The sequence below is a fragment of the Carcharhinus amblyrhynchos genome, chromosome 2 (genome assembly GCF_965287045.1).
Source record: "Carcharhinus amblyrhynchos chromosome 2, sCarAmb.v2.hapA, whole genome shotgun sequence".
In the NCBI taxonomy this organism is placed as follows: Eukaryota; Metazoa; Chordata; class Chondrichthyes; order Carcharhiniformes; family Carcharhinidae; genus Carcharhinus; species Carcharhinus amblyrhynchos.
Genome location: NC_137325.1, coordinates 17,013,535 through 17,036,262, shown reverse-complemented (window position 1 = coordinate 17,036,262; position 22,728 = coordinate 17,013,535).

Genomic DNA, 22,728 nt, shown 5'->3' with positions numbered 1-22,728 from the left:
TTCATTCTGAAACTTTCCACCACATGCTGTGGTAGAACTCAGACAAACCTTTCTCCTTTTCAAAACTGACGACTTGAAACCATGAAAGCATTCACCTACTGTTTATTTTACCAGCGTGCAGCATCGGCGCGACATTTATCCGTCCATTTGTTTTAGCGGAGGTGTTCAAACATTCCCATAGGAACAATAGATAAATAATCTGCTAAGAAATTAATGTTTGCAGCATTCAGCACACAAAGGTTTAATGGGCAGACGTGTGACCTGGTCAAGCAATGCAGAAGAAGTAAGGCCTTTGTTCACTCGTGCCTCGTATCCAAGTATAGACCGAAGCCTAAAGATCCTTCGCTCCAGTGAAATGGCTGGAAAATGTTGGAACAGCTCAGCCGATCAGTCAGCATGCCAAAGAGAAAAATGGGACAGGCCTCCGGATATGCCTTTCAATGTGACTGCTGAGTGTGTTTCGGCAGATCTGGGCTGGAATTCTCTGGCCCCGCACCACCCCCCACGCTATTGGCACTCAACTGAATGTCCATTCATAGCAGCGGGACCAAATAATCCCGGCCAGGGGCGAGGTTGGAGAATCCTGGCCCTGGTCACCAAGACAAAAGAGTGCAAATGATGGTGATGAGCAGGGTAAAAGAAAGACATTAAACTGAGAATGGTATCCACGTGCCTTCAGGGTTGGCACGTCACTGAAAGAGAAGTGCTCGTGAGGCCTGGGAAATGAATATCTAAGCAGCTGAACATTGATTTGAATTTGTTTTTTGTTTGTTAAAATGTTTTTAATTTGATTTGATTTGTCATTGTCACATGTATTATTATACAGTGAAAAATATTCCTTTTGCGTGCTATACAAAATTTACCGTACATAGAGAAGGAAAGGAGAGGGTGCAGAATGTAAAGCTTACATTTTAAAGTTTAAAGTTTATTTATTAACGTCACAAGTAGGCTTGCATTAACACTGCAATGAAGTTACTGTGAAAATCTTGAAAAGGCTGAAAGATAGTGTTGCAGCCATAGCTGAACTATTGTGAAAGATCAACTTAATATAAGTCACATCCATTCAAAAGACTGATGACAGCAGGGACATTGAAAAGAGAAGATTGCACATTATGGGCCAGGATTAAATATTAGTGTCACAAGTACAACAACGCAAATGTGAAAATCCCCTAGTCGCCACACTCTGGCACCTATTCGGGAGAATTTAGCACAGTCAATGCACCTAACCAGCACGTCTTTCGGACTGTGGGAGGAAACCCATGCAGACATGGGGAGAACATGCAGACTCCACACAGACAGTGACCAAACCTGGGAATCGAACCTGGGTTCCTGGTGCTGTGAGGCAACAATGCTAATCACTGTGCCACCGTATGACTAAACCAATGGTTAATGAGAAAGAACTAGAGTGGGATTCAATGAAAGTATGTCAAAATCTAAGGGAAGATTTGGAAGATTACATTCATTTGCGTTTCAAGACAAAGCACTTAGATAAATAATTTAAAGCATGTTAACTCGAACAGGGAATGCATGACATTTTACAGGTCCCAGTTTGATTGAATGGATTAGACAGACTCTAAATGAAGCTGATCCTTGCCCACACAAGTTATTGTCATGTTGATGCACATAAACCACATTCCTTATGCACAAACTTGAGCTGACCTTTTGGACTGCTTTCTGTTACGTGTGTTTGCAACACTGTACGCCCACGGCTTCAAAGGAAAGGAGAATTACCATCTGTTTTACTGAGATCCGGCATCCTCTGAACCTTGATTTTCCAGTTCAATGGAACAAAAGTGCTTGGCTTACCTCGACCGAAATGAATCTGTAAAACATTTAAAATATGGGCATAGAAATTACTGTCAATATTGATGGAAGGATATGCAGGTGAATGATGTTCCACATTTATTTGCAATTTGAATTACTATAATGAAGCGAGCAATGCCATATAAAGGTGTAAATATTACAGTCCAGCCTTCTGCAGGAAGTGTCATCGATGGGATGGGCAATTTGATGGACCATTGAAAGGTCTGTTGATCTCAAGTAGGAATTTGCGGTCTCAGGGTGGGAGGGATAAGAAAATCACACTCAAATGCCAGAATATTAAGTTATCAGTATCATCGCAGTTGGTGAGATGATGGCCTAGTGGTATTATCTACCAAGTGTCAATCCAGCAATTTAGCATATGTTCCAGGGACCTGGGTTTAAATCCCACCACGGCAGGATGGTGAAATTTGAATTCAATAAAAGATGTAAGAAATAGGAGCAGAATTAGGCCATTTGGCCCATTGAGTCTGCTCCACCATTCAAATCAGTCATAATTGAATGGTGGAGCAGACTCAATGGGCCAAATGGCCTAATTCTGCTCCAATATTTGGAATTAAGAATTTACCAATGACCATCAAACCAATGTCAGAAAAATCCATCTCGTTCACTAATGTCCTTTTGGGACGGAAATCTGCTGTCCTAACCTGGTCTGGCCTGGATGTGATTCCAGAGCCACAGCAATGTGGTTGATTCTCAACTGCCCTCAGGCAACTCGGGATGGGCAACAAATGCTGACCCAGCCAGTGATGCCAATGTCCCACAAATGAATAAAAAAAAGTTTTCTAGGCTAATTCATGTTAAATTTATAATAGTTTTCATCAGATTTATGTTCTGTGCCCTATCCATCCACTGCTCAACAATGACTTTGGAGATTGTCATTGGCTCATGCTGCAGAATCGTACCCTCCGCTACCCACCCCGTTCCCCACCCTGGCCACTGTCACACATGGAATGAGACTGTTCGCAATCTTGGTTTCCGCTTCAATTTCAAGCTGAGCATTTCAATCTCTGTCCACTAAACCTTGACTACCTGCTCTCACCGGCTCCCAGAATAACAATTTGCTTCTTCACGGAAACTTATAACTGTTAAGGCACAGCAGGAGGCCATAGTGCCTGCACTGGCTCTCCAAATGAGCATTATGACTGAGTACTGTTTTCCTGCCTTTTTCCCGTACCCCTACACATTGTTTCCGAACAAATAATCATCTAATGCTTTCTTGAGTGCCTCAAATGAACCTGCCTCCATCACATTTCCAGGCAGTGCATTCCAGACCTGAACCACATCGCATTTGCTACTTTCCAAATCATTTCAAATCCGTTGCCTGATCATTCTTTATCCTTTTATGACTGGGGAGTGTTTCTCTTTATCTACAGTCGCTGGCCTGTCATGATTTTGAACATTTCTATCAAATCTCTTCTCAGTCTTCTTCTCTCTGAGGAGAACATTCCTAACCTATCCAATTTATCCTCATAACTGAAGTTTCTCATCCCTAGAACCATTCTTGTCAACCTCTTCCACACTCTCTCCAATGTGCTGACATCCTTCTTGTAGCTTGGTGCCCAGAACTGGACATAATATTCTAGCTGAGGTCTAACATGTCTTATGTAAGTTCAGCATAACCTCTTTGTACTTATACTCTATGCCCCTATTAATAAAGAACAGAAAACTATATGCTTTATTAATTGCTCTTTCCGCCTGCCCTGCCATCTTCAATGATCTATGCACATATACTCCTGGTCCCCCTACTCCTGCACCCCCTTAAGAAGTAACATCCCATATTGTCCCTCCATGTTCTTCCTACCAAAATGCATCACCTTACACTTCTGTGCATTGAATTTCATCTGCCATTTATCTGCCAGCTCCACCAACTTGCTACCTCCATTGAAGTTTTACATTGTCCCTTTCACAGTTCACAATTCTCCCAAGTTTTGTATCATCCACAATCTTTGACACTGTCCCCTTGAGGCGGCAGGGTGGGTGGCAATGTTGCCTCACAGCGCCAGGGACCTGGGTGCGATTCCTGGCTTGGGTCACTGTCTGCGTGGAGTTGGCACATTCTTCCCACGTCTGTGTGGATTTCCTCTGGTGTCCTCCCACAGTCCAAAACTGTGCTGGTTAGGCTGATTGGCCATGTCAAATTAACCCTCAGTGTCCCGGGATATGTAGATAAGAGGGATTAGTGGGGTAAATGTGTGCGGTTGTGGCTATAAGGCCTGGCGTGGGATTGCTGTCAGTACAGACTCAATAGGCCAAATGGCCTCATTCTGCACTTTAGGGTTTCTATGATTCTATGATATCTGGAAAAGTAAGGGTTCTAACACCGATCCCTGAGAAATTCACCTCCCTCCAGCTTGAAAAATATTCATTGACCAATACCCTCTGCTTCCTACTATTTAGCCAATTTTGTATCCACATTGCTACTGTCCTTTTTATCCCATTAGCTATAACTTTTTTAACAAGTCTATTGTGTGGCACTGTATCGAAAGCCTTCTAAAAGCCCAAGTATATCACATTAACAGCAATACCCTCATCGGCCCTTTCTGTTACCTCCTCAAGAACATCCAGCAAGTTAGTTAAACATGATTTCCCCTTTGAAAATCCAGGGTGGCTCTTCCTAATCAACCCACATTTTCCCATGCGACTAATAGGTCCATCCGGAAAAACTGGAAGCTTGCCCACTACAGATGTTAAACAAACTGGCTTACAATTGTTGGGGCTATCTTTACAACTTTTCTTGAACAAGGGCATAAATTTGCAACTCATCAGTCTTCTGGAGAATTGCAAGTTGTATCCCTAGCTCAGCAGGCCTAAGGCTGAAATCCTTATCAATGTTTTATTGTAGGTTAATAATTCCGAATTGCCACGACTGATTAGCATCTTCCTTCTGCTTCTGCATTTGTAAGTGAGAATGTATGGTTGACTACCTTTCTTGCCTAATTTGATGCCAATGGTTTTCATCTTATTAGTTTGGCTTGCTTGATGTTTGGATCTGTTATTCAAAGCAAATTTCTTTGATTCCTTGCTTTCAATGGCTTATTTCGCAAGGTTTCCCTCTCCTGTTGCGTCACACCTGAACTTTTTCTCTCAGCTTATTTGAAGATAAAATACTTCTTCTTGTTTCCTCGTTGCGTGTAACTCAGCTCCCAATGGGAGTGAATTAGACTGATTTGCCTGAGTTCCCCCATATTTCCTTCTTTCACGCTGAACAACTCTCAAATCTTCATCTCGGCCGGCAGCCAGGATGCGACTGGCTCCGTGAAATACATTCCTGGCAAAGTTTGTAAGAAATACTTCCTTTGTGTTCCTTCGAGACCATCTCTTTTCCCTCCTCAACAGAGCTTTTGCTGAACTTGCTGTCTCCTACAGTTGAGCATCTTCTGAACAGGAAACCTGCAATAGTATTGTTGATTGTGCAGTGCGCTGACCGTGACATATCCTCGCGCTTGGGTAGATTTTACCAACTGCTTAAAAAAAATCAGTGGGACCCGTTTAGCAAGCCATGTATAAAAACAGGCTTAAATTAATGATCGAATGTAAGAATGCCCGAGCAATATTAAAGAACCCAAAAGCCTGACAGCTCATGCGAAAAGAGATTGTCACGTGAATAACAGTTTTGGATGTGTTTTGGAATAAATAACTTTAATCCTATCGCTGAAGTACAGCTGCGTATTTCATGGCCGCAGTTTCTGCATAAATGATAAACTGTCACAAGAAATAGAAACATAACAACTGTCAACCTACAGCCCAGTCCAAATAAATTTCAGGGAAGATAGAAGGATGTTGTGTTTAAATGGAATCTTCATAACTTCCAGATGTTCCCAAGGGCTTTACAGGTCATAGGGTTGGGGATTATGGTCCCCAGGTGATGGGTTTGAGGTTGGAGAAGCTTGTAAAATGCCAAACAGCAAACCCTTGAGTTGCCACACTCCGGTGCCTGTTCGGGTACATTGAAAGAGAATTCAGCACGGCCGATGCACCTAACCAGCACATCTTTTGGATTGTGGGAGGAAACTGGAGTACCCGGAGGAAGCCTGCACAGATATGGGGAAAATGCACAGATTCCACATAGACAGTGACCCAAGCCAGGAATCGAACCTGGGTCCCTGGTGCTGTGAGGCAGCAGTGCTAACCACTGTGCCAGCATGCTGGCTACATGATGAGGTGATGTCACATGGCAAAGTGACAGATCTGGATGGAGAAGGAGTCCAATTTGGGGAGGGTTCTTAAAATGTACACAGAATTGTAAATAAACAGGAATAGTTTAAAAAAAGAGTTTTGAATACCTTGATGAAGAAAAGTAAACAGAACTTGAAGAGCCCTCATCTAGGCCCCGAACATGCAACAAAACAGACCTCACATTTACCAATGTTGAAGTCCATTTGGCACAGTTGCACTCATTCACTTACTCTATTGATATCTTATTCGCATTTTTATACTCCCATCTACACTGCAACCTTGGTGAATTCAGATATGTGTTTTTCTATTTCTGGCTTGTTGGGCTCTGAAGAGGGAAAGGACAGGTTAATATATATGTGATGAACTCTTCAAATACACTTGAAACCAGGAGAAAATGGAACTACACAGTGGAAAAGGAGAACATCCTGTGTGACTCTGGTAACCCAGGCAGCCTGTAAAAGCGCTTAATTACTTTAATAGCCGGGGAGATAAAAAGTGAAAGTTGAAATAGCTGGAACCTGAAATCAAAGACAAGTTGTTGAAAATTCACAGCACATTACTCCCTTGTTCATCCTCAAAGAGAAAAATCAAGTAAGCATTTTTATGATTAGTAGCTGATGGATAGATTTTTGAAAACATGCTAAAGAGGTCAAGTAGCGCTAAGTGATATACTATGATAATCATATCCAGTGGCAGTGAGGGTTGGAGAGGTTCAGAATGTATCTTAATTCATCTGATGTACCCTTTTATCTTTCAAGAGGTAATCCTTTCAAAGGACAACAGAAACTGAATGATTCTGTGCTGTAAGAAATACAAACCATGCCAATGTATACATCCCATCCTAAATTTCCTGACCAACAAAAAAACAATATAGCAACCCTCACATTGCTTCATAACCAATTAAGCACCTTTGAAGTGTATTTGCTGTTTCTTGTAGGAAACAGCATCAATTTGCACACAGCAAGATCCCACAAACAACAATGAGGCCAATGACCAGTAAATCTGTTCAGTAAGGTTGGTTGAGGGCTAGTTTTCGCCAGAATACAAAAATAATTTACCTTCCCTTCATTGAATAGATTCATGGCATCAGTTCCATCTACCCGTGAAAGCAGATGGATTTAGGTCTCATCTGGAAGACGGCACCTCCAGCAATGTGGCACTCCCTTGGTACTGCACTGAGTGTCAACCTGGACTATGTATTCAGCATTTGATTGCATCGTGGCAAAGTGATTAATACTGTTGCCTCACAGTGCCAGGGACCTGGGTTCGATTCCCAACTTGGGCCACTGTGTGAAGTCTGCACGTTCTCCTCGTGTCTGCATGGGTTTCCTCCCACAGACTGAAAATCACGCAGGTTAGGTGCATTGGCCATGCTAAACTCTCCCTCAGTGTACCCGAACAGGCGCCAGAGTGTGGCTACTAAGGGGATTTTCACAGTAACTTCATTGCAAGCCCACTTGTGACACAAATAGGCAAGTAAATCTTTAAACATTACTTACAATCATTGCCTCTAGAGGAAGAGTGCTACCAAGGGACCAGAAATAATTGCTTTTTACCGATAATGTCCACCGGCACACAAAAAATTAACAATTCTTTTAAAATTGAGAAGTTTAAGTTGTAAAGTTTATTTATTAGTGTCGCAAGTAGGTTTATATTAACACTGCAATGAAGTTAATTGTGAAATGTGCAACAGAATTAAATGTCATGAAAACTGTATGATTAGTACAGCATAATTACAGGGATGCAAATGGTAACCCAGTATTTAAACGTTTATAGTCATCAACAGTGCCCAAGCAAATGGCCCATGAAAAGAGAAGCTGTCAGTTTAATATGTCATATATTCTGAAAAGAAATGAATGACGACTTGGAAAATCTCAACCCACAGATTCTAATTCTATTCTAAACAGCAGTGGCAGTGATATGATTACAAGATCCAGAATACAAATTTCTACAAATGTGACACGGAAGATATTCTGAAAATTTAAAGCAACCGTAAATCTTTTAGGCAGCAGGCAAAGAAAGCATGATATGGAAAGCTAAAGGGAAAGAGAGAGAGAGAGAAAAAGAGAGCAAGGGGTAGAAAGATTGAAGGAGGAGGAAATAAACTAAGAAGGGAAAGGCAACCTGATGGAAGCCTACAAGATTATGAGGGGCAATGGACAGAATGGATAGCTGGAAGCTTTTTCCCAGGGTGGAAGAGTCAATTACTCAGAGGCCATGGGTTTGAGGTGTGAGGGGCAAGGCTTAAAGGAGATGTATGAAGCAAGTTTTTTACACAGAGGGTGGTGGGTGCCTGGAACTCGCCGCTGAGGCAGATAGTGGAAGCAGATACAATAGTGACTTTTAAAGGGGTTTCTTGACAAATACATGAATAGGATGGGAATAGAGGCATTATCCTCAGAAGGGTAGGGGTTTTAATCCAGCAAGGTAGCATTGTCGGTGTAAACTTGGAGGGCCGAAGGCTCTGTTCCAGTTCTGTAATTTTCTTTGTTCCTTGAAAGACAACAAATGTTACAGTTATAGAGGAAAGATAGATACAGAGTCACAGAATTGTTATAGCATAAATGAAGACCATTTGGGTTATTGGGCAGGATTTTATGGCTTCACTTGGGCGAGACTGGAAATTCCTGCCCGAAGTCAACGTTGATTTCCATTGTCGGACCCTCACCCACACTGATTGCATGGAGGGTGAGGTGGTAGAGTTCCGTTGTGTCCATACCAACTCTCCAAACCAGTTGCATATCCCGTTCCACTCCCATACTTTCTCCCTGAGGCCTTGCATATTCTATCTGTTCAAAGATGTGCAGGTTAGGTGGATTGGCCATGCTAAATTACCCTTTGTCTCACAGGATGTTTAGGTTAGGTAGATTAACCATGGCAACATGTGTGGAAACAGGGATATTTTTACTATATATTTGTGTCTCATGTTAGGTTTGCATTAATAGTGCGGTGAAGTTACTTTGAAAATCCCCTAGTTGCCACACTCAGGCACCTGTTGGGGTACACTGAGGGAAAATTTAGCATGGCCAATGCACCTAGGGGTGGGGTGGAGACTGCCTGGGTAAGATGCTCGGTCAGAGAATTGATGCAGGATTCAATGGACCGAATGGCCTCTTCTGCACTGGAGGGAATCTATGGTTCTATGCAATAACAATCCAATCTCCTTTTGTTTGCGTCAGTTGGATCTTGCCTCCATCGCAATCTCAGGCAGTTCTTTCCAGGTCCTAACCACTTGTTACATGAAAACACATTTTTCCTCAGGTCATTGTTGTTCCTTTTGCCAATTATCTTAGACCTTGTTCACAAAGCTTCCACCAGTGGGAACATTTTTTTTTTCCCCATCTGCTCTGTCCAGACCCATCATGATCTTGAAAACTTGGTTTTGATAAATTAGACCAGAATTTGCTGTAGCAGAGCATCCAGAAGTGTCCATTGTTGTCAGACTTGGCCTTGCATGATTAGCTTTTCTTTTACAGTTTTTTACGGCAAGTTGCTGAAGTGCGAGCTGATAATGTTGCCGCGAGGAAGAATGGGCATCTGGGGGCTGTTACTTATTTCTTTAACGAGTTAGATTGAAGACTTGTGAAATTGATAGAGCAGAGATTGAGAAGGACGTATAACTTAGCTGGGATGATTCCAGATCAAATCAGGTGTGGAAGGAGAAAAGGAGAGAGAGAAAGAAAGATTAGGCAAAGAGAATGGGAGACAGAAAGAAAAAGAAAAGAATACAAATATTAAAGATTGAAGACTTATAGGGACAATTTTCCACATTAGAAAAGAGTCTCCATTATTTACATTTTGTCCTTATGAGCCTCCCAGATGGAGTTACGTGTCAGGAGCATAAAACATGGACAGGATTCTCTGGCAGTGTGCCCCACAAGATTGGAAATTCCCATCTGTGTTCAACAGATCTTTGAATGGTCCGTCACATTGTCCCACTCACCACGATTCCCGCTACAGAGCAGCCACCAGGGACAGGGATGAGATCCCCACCAATGTGGTTGAATTGGAAACTCCACCACTCATCAAATTCTGCCCATACGGTGGCATATCCCAGACAGTACATTTGAATTTCCACATTTAACCATGGTTCAGGTAAACCGAAAAGCTGCCAATGCATTTCCACCTAAATAATAGCAATTCCGATCAGCCTCACTGTTACTTTGACAAAATAATATGGCCCAATGTTTGTTGGAAAAAATTGTCCCTGAGGAATGTGACAAGGAAATAATTGGTAAATATTAACTCTCACGATTAGCATGACTAATTCTGATTCAGAATGTATGTCTTATGCAAATTCAATTCATTTTATTTTGTTAAAATGCTATTATGATTCATGTGGCTTTTTAACTTAATAATTTAATAAACACCATTTGCATGTACTTCCAATGGAATCATTCAATGTTAAAATCTTTCAAGGCTGACATTATTCTATGAAGTGAATAAATTCTGCTCAATTTATAAAGTATTTTCTTATTGGGAGGCAAAATCATTAGTAGAATATAATTTCAGGAGCAGGTCTGTTCCCTAGGATCTGTTCCATTATTCAATTAGATCATGGCTCATTTGTCTCTCAATCCCATTGACTCATCTATAACTTCATCCCTTTCTTCCCTTTCCGAACAAACATGCATTGATCTTAGCCTTGAATGTTTCAATTGAGCATTCACACCATTTTGTAGAGGGAACTTCACACCTGCCTGTGTAAGGAGGTCTTGTGAGAAAATGGGTAGCGTCCCTACCTCTGAGAAGATCAGGGTTTGATTCCCACTTTGAAGACTTGATGGCCAAGGGAGATGTGTTCATAATGCAGCCAACCAGGTTAAGTGTCAACCTGCAAATCCTTCCAACACACACCCTCAGCAGGTGGCAAGAACAGGAGAGATTCCTGGACACCCATGTGATAGAAAGAATGTTGGAGCTTCTACAATCACTGATCAACGCTCCAGGCTACAACATGCATCTAAAAGTTGCCAAATCAACTCAGGTTCCTTGAGTGAACTGTAACACCTGTAATGAACATCAATAATTGCCAATTTCCTTCAATTCAAATCTCTTCAATGTTTCCAGCCAATACAGGCTCAATGGCCAAAAAAATTGATTCACAGATTAGAAAATGTAGCCCCAAGACCAATCCAACATTGGGCGTTGAGTCATATTTACATCTGATCAGTGAGCTGTGGAAAGCTGATGGCTCTCTCCAGGTCACTTGTCATTGAAGATCATGGACTGTTTTTCAGTTTATATGTTACTGTTAAATAAGTAGGCTTGCATTAACACTGCTATGAAGATACTGTGAAAATCTCCTAGTCGCCACACTCTGGTACCTGTTTGGGTACACAGAGGGAGAATTTCGTGTGGCCAATGCACGTAACCAGCGTGTCTTTCGGACAGTGGGAGGAAACTGGAGTGTCTGGAGAAAACCCACGCGGGCACAGGGAAAATGTGCGGACTCCACACAGACAGTGACCCAAGGCCAGAATCGAACTAGGGTCCGTGGCACAGTGTTGCGGTTTTGAAGTCCATCATGAGAGTATCAGCACATTGGGACCACAGATTGGATCCTTGGCACTGTGAGAGAGCAGTGTTAACCACTGTGCCACTGTATGTTATAGAGGCGCTCAGGACAGGTTGGCCGGAAAGGGAAAGGTGGCAGTAGTGGGGGAAAGGATGCAGCAAGAGAAGGAGGAAGAGACTGGGAGAGAGGAGGGCATTTGAGTTGAAGGGTCAGACAGTGATCGGGAGGGCAAAGGCTGTGATTTAAAACGGGGACACAAATAGCAGTTTGTAACGTGGAGCCAAAAGAAGTATTTTACTTGCATCGCTCAATTCCCATGTTCAGGGTAGTTAATTGTTAAAATTTAGATGAGTCTTTAAATATCCCTATCTGGGCTATGTTGTTGTATTCAGGGAAGAAATTGTTTAAATTGCTGTTCATTTACACTGGAACCAATGGCTTCCGTTGTGTTAACAACTCCCTCAACAATAAACACTTCAGTGGAGCTTCAGTATTTATTTAGCATGGGGGAGCAATATAAAATTGCGGAGAACTCCGATCTTCAGAATTAATTTAGTTCCTAGGAGACTTGAGCTACTGCAGGGACATTGCGAGAAAAAAATGTAAGCTTGTGATTTGAATTGCTGCATTAAAAGTGTGAAGGATATTATTTTTTCAATTTGAACTTCACTAAAAGACGATAGATTGTTTCCCCTTTAAGGTTACCATGGACTTTAAGGGTCTCCTCAATCAGATTTTCCTTTCATTCTTTGGGCTGAGCAAATAACCATTCATGAAACCTATCTTGAACATGAAGAGTTGAATATCTTTGTGAGAAGGCATTATTGAGGGGATCTAGACCTGTACAAACAGCACATTTTAATAACTTATGGATAGCAGCATAGCAAAAAATGTGAATGGTGTATTAAGGCCACATATTGTAGCAAGTTTATACAATGCATTAAGTATCCTCTCTCTGAGGCAATTAAAAAGCATTCAAAGAGCAAAGGGGTGTGAAAATAGCTAAATAAAGTGGTGAAGCATCACACGGAGAAAAAAATACAGGAGAATAAAAACAAGGAAAATAACTGCAAATACAGAAAAAAAAACAGGAACAAAACAGGGATACGAATATTCTCAGATATAATGGCAATGAATGGATAATTGCTTGTCATCTCACTGGAGGCCAGTGTCTCTTCACCAGATTCCCTTTATTTGCAAATTCTATTCTATTACCAGAGTGTTTCAGGTACAAAGTCATAATCAGGAGTGCCAATGGACCTGGCATTTCCATATTTATATACAGGTGATGCTCCCTGATTGAGCAGGCAATCATTACCTCAATCAGGGAGCTCATACTCCAAGAGGCCAACCTCATGGGTCTCATTTGAAGTCATCACACTTGCTGTTGACTGCAGTACTGGAAGTGACTCTGAACTATGGTACGTTCATAAATTATATTAATGTAACCATCCTCCACTGACTGTATTGTGTCAGAGAAGCTCCTGTAATTTTGGCCTGGTTTCCTTTTGTCCCGAGAGAGTCACTTTAGATTGACTCTACAAAATGGTGGCTGCAAGTCGTGAACCATTTAAATAGACATTGTTTTCAGAGTAAATAAATGTTGTTTGCTGTTAAAATAGACCAAGTCCACTCTGGCTCCAACGCATTGGCTGACACAATAATGCGACTGATGTGAATGTCCCAGGATATGGATGCTGTGAGGCAGCAATGCTAACCATTGTGCCTGTGTGCCGCGCCACACCTTATTTGATTGTAAGACATGGAAACATAGGAACTTAGGAGTAGATTTAGGCCTCTCTTACATTCAACTATATTGTGGCTGAGTCATAGAGTCATAGAGGTTTACAGCAATGGAAACAGGCCCTTCGACCCAACTTGTTCATGTTGCTTTTTAAAAAACTCCTAAGCTAGTCCCAATTGCCTGCATTTGGCCCATATCCCTCTATACCCATCATACCCATGTAACTATCTAAATGCTTTTTAAAAGACAAAATTATACCCCCCCCACCCCCACGACTACCTCTGGCAGCTTGTTCCAGGCACTCACCACTCTCTGTGTGAAAGAAATTGCCCCTCTGGACTCTTTTGTGTCTTTCCTCTCTCACCTTAAACTTATGCCCTCTAGTTTTAGACTCCCCTACCTTTGGGAAAAGGTATTAACTATCTAGCTGATCTGTGCACCTCATTATTTTGTAGATCTCTATAAGATCACCCCTCAGCCAAATACGCTCCAGAAAAAAAGTCCCAATCTATCCAGCCTCTCCTTATAACTCAATCCATCAAGTCCCAGTAGCATCGCAGTAAATCTTTTCTGCATTCTTTCTAATTTAATAATATCCTTTTCATAATAGGGTGACCAGAATTGCACACAGTATTCCAAGTGTGGCCTTACCAACGTCTTGTACAACTTCTTGAGAAGGCGAGAGGGCATGGGATCCAAGGGCCTTTGGCCTTGTGGATCCAGAACTGGCTTGCCTGCAGAAGGCAGAGAGTGGTTGTGGATGGGTCTTTTTCGGCATGGAGGTCAGTCACCAGTGGAGTGCCCCAGGGATCTGTTCTAGGACCCTTGCTGTTTGTCATTTTCATAAATGACCTAGATGAGGAAGTGGAGGGATGGGTAAGTAAGTTCGCTGATGACACGAAGGTCGGTGGTGTTGTGGATGGTCTGGAAGGATGTCAAAAGTTGCAGCAGGACATAAATAGAATGCAGGACTGGGCGGAGAAGTGGCAGATGGACTTCAACGCAGATAAATGTGTAGTCGTCCATTTTGGCAGAACCAACGGGATGAACGAGTACACTATCAAGGGCAGGAGTCTTAGTAGTGTTGAAGAGCAGAAGGATCTTGGGGTCCGGGTCCACAGGACTCTTAAATCGGCCTCACAGGTGGAGGATGTGGTCAAGAAGGCATATGGTGTACTGGCCTTCATTAATCGAGGGATTGAGTTTAGGAATCGGGAGGTAATGCTGCAACTTTATAAGACCCTTGTCAGGCCTCATTTGGAGTACTGTGCGCAGTTCTGGTCGCCTCACTATAGGAAGGATGTAGAAGCTATTGAAAGAGTACAGAGGAGATTTACAAGGATGTTGCCTGGACTGGGAGGCATGCCTTATGAAGTTAGGTTGACGGAGCTGGGACTCTTTTCCCTGGAGAGACGAAGGTTGAGAGGCGACCTGATAGAAGTTTATAAAATGTTGAGTGGAATAGATAGGGTGGATTCTCAGAGGCTATTTCCCCGGGTTGAAATGGTCGCTACGAGAGGACACAGATTGAAGGTGCGGGGAGGCAAGTACAGAAGTGATGTTAGGGGTAAGTTTTTCACTCAGAGGGTGGTGAGTGAATGGAATCGGCTGCCGTCAGTGGTGGTGGAGGTGAACTCGCTGGGGTCTTTTAAAAGACTTCTGGATGAGTATATGGGGTTTAATGGGATTGGGGGTTATAGATAGGTCTATAGATTGGTAGGTGTTGATGTGATCGGCGCAACTCGTGGGCCAAAGGGCCTGTTTGTGCTGTAGTGTTCTATGTTCAACAAGACATTCCAACTCCTGTATTCAATGTTCTGACCGATGAAACCAAGCATGCTGAATACCTTCTTCATCACTCTGTCCACTAATGATTCCACTTTCAAGGAACTATGAGCATGTACCCCAAGATCTCTTTGTTTTGTAACTCTCCCCAGCGCCTTACCATTAACTGAGTAAGTCCTGTCCTGGTTCAATCTACCAAAATGCATCACCTCACATAGAGGTTGATCCTCAACCTCAATGCCATTTTCCTGCAATATCCACTTAACGTTTAAAGTTTATCATTCTCTGCCTTGAACATATTCAATGATGGAACATTCACAGTCCTTTGAGGATAGAGAATTCCAAAGGTCTAGCGCCTTCTAAGTAAAGAAATTCCTCCTCACTTCTGTCCTGAATGGCCAACCTCAGCATCCCCTAGTTCCCTAGAGTCCCCGCCGGGAGAAACACCCTTCCTGCATCTGTGCTGTTGAGCCCTGTAAGAATTGTGTATCTTTCAATGAGATCACCTCTCATTCTTCTAAATCTAGAGATCCACATGGAGCTCCGGACATGAACATTGTTTCTGTCTGCACAGATGCTGCCAGACCTGCTGAGTTTATCCAGCACTTTCTTTGATTACCCTCAATGGTTGGTTGGCAAACACAGCAGTCGATTTTCACACAGCAAGATCCCATCTGCCTTTCATTAAGGTGATTGGTAATGAAGAAGATTGTTATAGGTTACAGGAAGATATAGATGGGTTGGCCAGATGGGCAGAGCAGTGGCAAATGGTATTTGACTTTGAGAAGTGCGAGGTGATGCATCTAGGAAGAAGAAACAAGACAAGGGGATTCTTAATGAAGGCAGGACATTGGGAAACACAGAGGAACAGAGGGATCTTGGGATAATTATTCACAGATCCCTGAAGTCAGCAGAGCAGGTGAATAGAGGAGTTAAGAAGGCATATGAGAAATTTTCTTTCATCAGTCATTGTGTAAATATTGTCAGTGCAGGTGCAGTGGGCTGAATGTTTTTTTCAGTACTGTATGACTGCATGATTCAATGACTAAATAGGGTCATTACTAATGCCCTTACTATTCTCTTTTCCTTCCAGTTAAACAATCCACTGCTTATCTCCTTATCCAAAAGGTGGCACATCTGACAGTGCAGCACTCCCTTAGTACTGAAGAAAAGTGTCTGCCCAGATTGTGCACTCAAGCTTGTGGTGGGATTGAACCAACGATCATTTGATTCAGAAGCGAGGCTGCTACCATCGAACCAAGCATTTAAAAGGAAGTTGGCGGGGAGAAGGGAAGGGAGACAGCATTGCAGCCATAGAAGAGGAGCTGGGTGTGGAGAACTCAAGGGCTGCCCTACTTTCCCAGGGTAGGAACCTGTGAGGGGGTTGGTATATTCTGAGGGGTTTTTTTTATTATTCATTGGTGGGACTAGGGCATCACTGGATGGCCAGCATTGCTGTGGCTCTGGAGTTGCATGTAGGCCAGACCAACTAAGGACCTCAGATTTCCTTCCCTAAAGGGCCCAGATGGGTTTTTCTGACAATTGACGATGGTTTTATGATCATGAGTAGGCTCATAATTCCAGACACCTTTTATCGAATTCAGATTCCACCATCTGCCGTGACGGGATTCGAACTGAGGTCTCCAGAACATTAGTTGAGTTTCTGGATTAATAGTCTAGCGATAATACCACAAGGCCATTGCCTTCCTTCATTTCTATTGCTTTCTCTTGCAGTCCAATGGGAGGCTCCATCATTCATAGCTGGTAACAAAGAAAACTCTCGAATAAAACAACAAGATGCTTCCTTGCCAGGCAAATGATGAAGACAGAAGATAAGAGAATAAGTCTGAGGCAGAGGGAAGCAAATCATATTAATGCCCTAGGCGACCCCTGTGGTCCGTGTGGCAGATACATTTTGCCACGTTTAAGTGTGTTTGCATACTTGGTGTAAATCAGCGCCCCAGGTACACAACTTGTAATTGAAAATCTCACGTCAAGAAGTTATCCAGTGCTGACAGCTCCTGGCCAGGTAGGAGAAACTGGAAGCTGTACAGGTGAATAAAAATAACTGAAACCAGAATGAAGCAGGTTAAAAAGAAAGGAGAGCTTGAGAAGCAAACAGCAAGATTTGATTATTGGGTATAACACATCCTGCAGTTAGCCCTGCTGCCTCACAGCGTCAGGAACCCATGTTTAATTCTGGCCTCAGGTCACTGTCTGTGTGGAGTTTGCACATTCTTCCCGCATCTGAGTGGGTTTCCTTGGGTGCTCCGGTTTCTCCGCACAGTCCAAAGATGTGGGGGTTAGGTTGATTGGCCTTGCTAAATTGACCCTAATGTCAGGGGACCTGCAGGGTAAATATGTGAGGTTATGGGAACTTGGTGGGATTGTGGGTCGGTGCGGACTTGATGGGCTGAATGGCCTCCTTCTGCACAGTAGGGATTCTATGATCCTAATCTATTCATAAAATTCAGTTTGCATACATCAACACAAATCTATATGGGGATATTCTTTGTGTCCTGGATGTAAAGGTTTATTCATGAGTTTCCAAATCATGCTTTGAACAGCATGTTCCATCAAACCGGACACTGGTGAGAGATGATAAATTAAGGTCAGTGGTTAAGATTTTGAATCAGCTTTGGACTCTGATGAAAAACGAGCAATTTATTAATAACGTTGCACCTACCATACTGCTACATAAATGTCCAATAAAAATCAAACTGTTATTAAAGTTTGTGACAGAGCAGTTAATAAGAAAGTAAAAAGAGAAGGTATTTTAACCTTTGAAGTGATTGATTGTTTGAGATAACAGCAACAAATTTTACACAGAAGGAATCACAAAATTACCTCTCGGGAGTGGCTTAGTTTTTGATTCCTAAGCTTGGGAGAGCAAAGCACTTAAAACACAAACACCTGGAGGAGTATGAGTCACCTCAATTAAAGTCAACACAGTTCAAATCAGGAGTATTACAATGTTAACGTAGACTAAAAAAGGGCTGAAATCTCAAAGTGTACATTTTCTTTATTGTAAGTTCAATTCCAATCATTAATAATCTAAGATACCATCTATCGGTGGTGAATTTTGGTCCTTATTCACACATTTCTTAAAAAAAAGTCAATATTGTGGTGGGGTTAAACAAAAAATCAAGTTCTATATTCCAGTGGGACAAAAGAACATTTTACATTCTACTTTTACACTGGCATAAACCACTTAATTCACATTGCAGCTGGAGCATTCCGTTGCAAGGGTGATAATGGTCCATAATTGGACTTTCTTTGAGATGTAATCGATTTGAAAGAAAATAAATGCATTTGCTTTTTTTTACTATAGTGTCAGAATCCTGTTTCTCTAAGAGAAGGCTGCAAAGTTTCAGCCCTTCCGATCCCTCCTCTGGTGACCCTCGCATGGTGCGTTGCCCAGTAACAGAGGCTACAGATGGACAATACCCAGTAGACAACAGCAGAACCACAAGGCCCCACCAACAGGCAATGGTGGGCAACCTCTGTCTCCACTTCCAGCGCCGGAAAATATGCCATGCAAGTGAAAGTGTGGGGTGGGGGGGGCAGTGATGTCAACAATGGGGGAGGGATTTTCCGCCCCCATTTTCAATGGCTGGGAGAAAGCGAAAGACAAATGAAAAGAGAGAGGAGAGAGTGAGATAAAAGAAGTGACGGAAAAGTGGAGACGCAAGAAGGAGAGATAAGGGAAGAAGTAAAGAGATGAAATTTTGACAAAGTTATATTCAAAACCTACATCTAAGTTAGAGAGCGAAGTGGGTGCAGCCTAGAACTGCATTAGAAACAGTTCACAGAAGGTTCACTCGAGTCATTCCTGAGATGAAGGCCTTATTGTACAAGGAACATTTGATGAGCTTACGTTTATACCTATTGGAGTTTAGAAGAATGAGGTGTAATCTTATCGAAACATATAAGATTCTGAGGAGATTTGACAGGGTAGATACTGATAGGATATTTTCCAAATGGGAGCAAGAAGAACTAAGGGATGTAGCCTAATAAAAATTAGAGGTCTTCCTTTTAAGATGGAAATGAGGGGAAAAGAAAACTTATATCTCAGAGGAGTAGTCTGTGAAACAGGTAATACTGGATCTGTGTCCATTACACATCGCACACATAATCCCTAACATTGAGATGAAATGTCTGTCAATAATGCTGGATTCCGGGAGATTTCTAGCCATATTTTGTTGATCATTTTTTTAAATTAATGTCATTGTACTCAGTGGTAACTAATGAGTAAACATGACCTGGGAAGCTGAATGATATTGCCCTTTTCATATTCTCCAAAGTGAAGCCCATAAAGTGCTCGGATCGATGTAAGGTTTATTTGTTTCATGATGCATCAAATGTCATGAAAGCAGTTTAGCAGCAGAAATGGAATCACAGAATTATAGAATCCCTACAGTGCATTTGGCCCATCGAGCCTGCACCGACTCTCCGAACCAAGCCTCACAGCCCCACATATTTACCCCACTAATCCCCCTAACCTGCACATTATAGGACACAAAGGGGCAATTTAGCGTGCCCTAATCCGCACATCTTTAGACTGTGGGAGGAAACCAAAGCATTTGGAGGAAAGCCACGCAGACTCGGGCAGGGTGTAGAGATTCCACACAGACAGTGACTCAAGGCTGGAATCGAACACCAGTCCCTGGTCCTGTGAGGCAGCAGTGCTAACCATTGTGCCAGCCTACCGTCCGATAGCTGGCACTAGCTAGATAAAACTATTCAGCAATAGATGATAGGTGTACTATGGTCAAAACAGATAGGACAAGTATTTTAATAACATTGTGAATGTACGTATGCCTCAAGACCCTGAGCCACACTAGTCTAAATTCATTCCTTAGGACTGCAATAAAGATACCTGTATAGTGCGGTTACAAAATCTACGCTGCCTTTCACCTCATTCAGTGGCCCATTGGCTTCATCTCTTTGTGGATGACATTACCCTCGACTGATGGATGAACTCCTCCGCTGAAAGATGAGGATTTCCCAAGTGACAGATTTAAGTCGAGTTGGACAGGGGGCGGATAAATGATCTGTTCACTTTAGCAGTGCAACATTAAGCGAGTCAATAACTGTTGAAAAAGACTTAGCACATTCGTCCTGGTCCAACTCTGTTTTTTGAGCTCTCCTCAGTCACCGTCAGCCTCTTGGCTGGACAATTAAGCATGATAGATATGTGAGGGAAAGTGCCTGAGGGGAGAGCTTAACTCAACTCGCCACCGTAGACAATTCATCTGCTGTATCTTAGATATCAGGATTGGAATAAAACATCACAAGGGACCATTTTACTACTTTCATGCAATGACATGCTATGACTGATGGTTGGGAAACTATATAAAAACATAAGAATATAGGATTTAGAAGCAAGAGTAGACCATTTGGCCCTTCAAACCTACTACACCATTTGATGAGATCATGGCTGATCTGGTTGTAATCTCCTCTTTCCTGTCTGCATTACCTGATAATCATTGCTCCTCCCCTGCTCTTGTCTATCATTAAGGCTAGAATTCTTCGACCTTGCCCGTGGCTGGTATTCGCCAGTCCTGAGCTGCGAATGGAGATTTGGCTGACTTACTGGCGGCAAGGATGGGGCATCCAACATTGGAAAATCCCAGCTTAAACCTATCTAACTCAGCTATGAGTAAGATCAATGGCTCAGACTTTCTGAGGAAGAGAATTCCATAGACTAATGACCCTTTGAAAGAAAGGTTTCTTAGCTCCACCATAAAAGGGAGTTGCAGATTTTTAAACTATCTTTGGCTTTCTCATAGGGGAAAATATCCTTCCTGCATCCACCCTGTCAGGTTACCTCAGGAACTTATATGTTTCAATAAGATCACCTATCATTCTTCTAAACCCCAATGAGTGTAGGCCCAATCTGTTTATTCTTCTAAACTCCAATGGGTATAAGTCACAACCTGTTTCAATGTTTCTTCATAATATGGCCTCTCATCCCTCAATGGCTCAGTGAAACTTCTCTGAGCTGCTTCCAACACAGTTAAATCCTTTATCAAATAAGGAGACCAAAGCTGTACACGTTACTCCAGAAATGGTCCCACCAAGGCCCCGTACAATTGCATACTAAGATTATGTGATTCATGCACCAGGACACCCAGATCTCTCTGTACCATTGTGTTCTGCAATCCCTCCATTTAAATAGCATATTGCTTTCCTGTCAAAATGGACAAGTTCACATTTTCCCATGTGATACTCCATACGCCAGATTGTGACCCACTCACCTTACCAGAATAAATCACTTTGTAGGCTCTTTACCTCCTCCCTTTACCTTTCCTTCCTATGTTGGCAAAGTCAACTGCCAGACATTCTGCTCTCCTTTCAAATCATTGATGTCAATTGAAACAATTGGAACCCCTGCACTGACTGCTGTGACATCCCACTGGTTACAGCTTGCCAACCTGAAAAGGACTCATTTATCCCTACTCACTGCTTCCTGTAGGTTGAACAATCCTTTGTCCAAGTCACCCACACCCTTTCCCCCCCCACACCCCACAACATCATGTGCTCTTATCTTTTACTTAAGATGTTTGAGCTTCCCAGTTGTGGATATAATCAGCAGCTGTTGGAATAATTTGTGTTTCTGCTCTCACAGATCTCACTGTGCCCCAGCAAAAAACATGTGTATAGGATTGGTAAGTACATGAGGCAGATTTTCTCTTGATGCTGTCGCGAATGCAAGTTCTTTTCAGATTGTTGGTTTACATTGAATGATCTTCAGCGTGAAATAAGGTTTGGTTATTTGGACATTGTGGGACATTCAGGGACTAAAGTGGCATCCCCTGTGCATGGGTAGACCTACGTGGATCATGCCGGACACCATCTTGGTGGAGATATACCACGTGCACACTTGCAGTTCATCCATAGTGTGCAAAGCAGGCAGCTCATGATATCAATCGACTTGTAATGCTGATTTAATGACTCACTGACATGTTCCAATGCTTGCACAGCTGAACACATGCCAAGTGGACACCTACCCCACTTCTTCAACATACGGGTGGCACGGTGGCACAGTGGTTAGCATTGCTGCCTCACAGTGCCAGTGACCTGGGTTCAATTTCCAACTTGGGTCACTGCCTGTGTGGAGTCTGCATGTTCTCCCTGTGTCTACGTGGGTTCCCATCAGGTGCTCCAGTTTCCTCCCACAGTCCAAAAGACATGCTAAATTTTTCCTCAGTGTAGCCGAACAGGTGCCAGAGTATGGCGACTAGGGGATTTTCACAGTAACTTCATTGCAGTGTTAATGCAAGCCTACTTGTGACATGAATAAATAATTAGTTAATTTTAGAACGTTTATTGTAGGTTATTTAAGGTGATCATCAACTACTTACAGAATAGTCCTTTTTTTTCTCTGGCAACAACTATACATGTGTTTGATTCTTTGTTTAGCTGTTCCAAGTGCCAAAAGTTTAAATGTGGAGGACTGGACTTTTTTCTGATTTAAATTCTTCTGCTCAGACATGTTCTGGTTGACGTTCCTTCTGGAATGGTTTGTGAGTGAGAAAGAACAGAGGCCATGTGGAGCAGTACAAGCTGACAGAAGAGGGAGGAGGAAGAGCAGTAGGGCTTTCAGGAGTACTTCACATCCAGGATGTTAGGGGTTTAATTCTCCTCCCTGAACATCATCAAGGAACAATATGTGAGA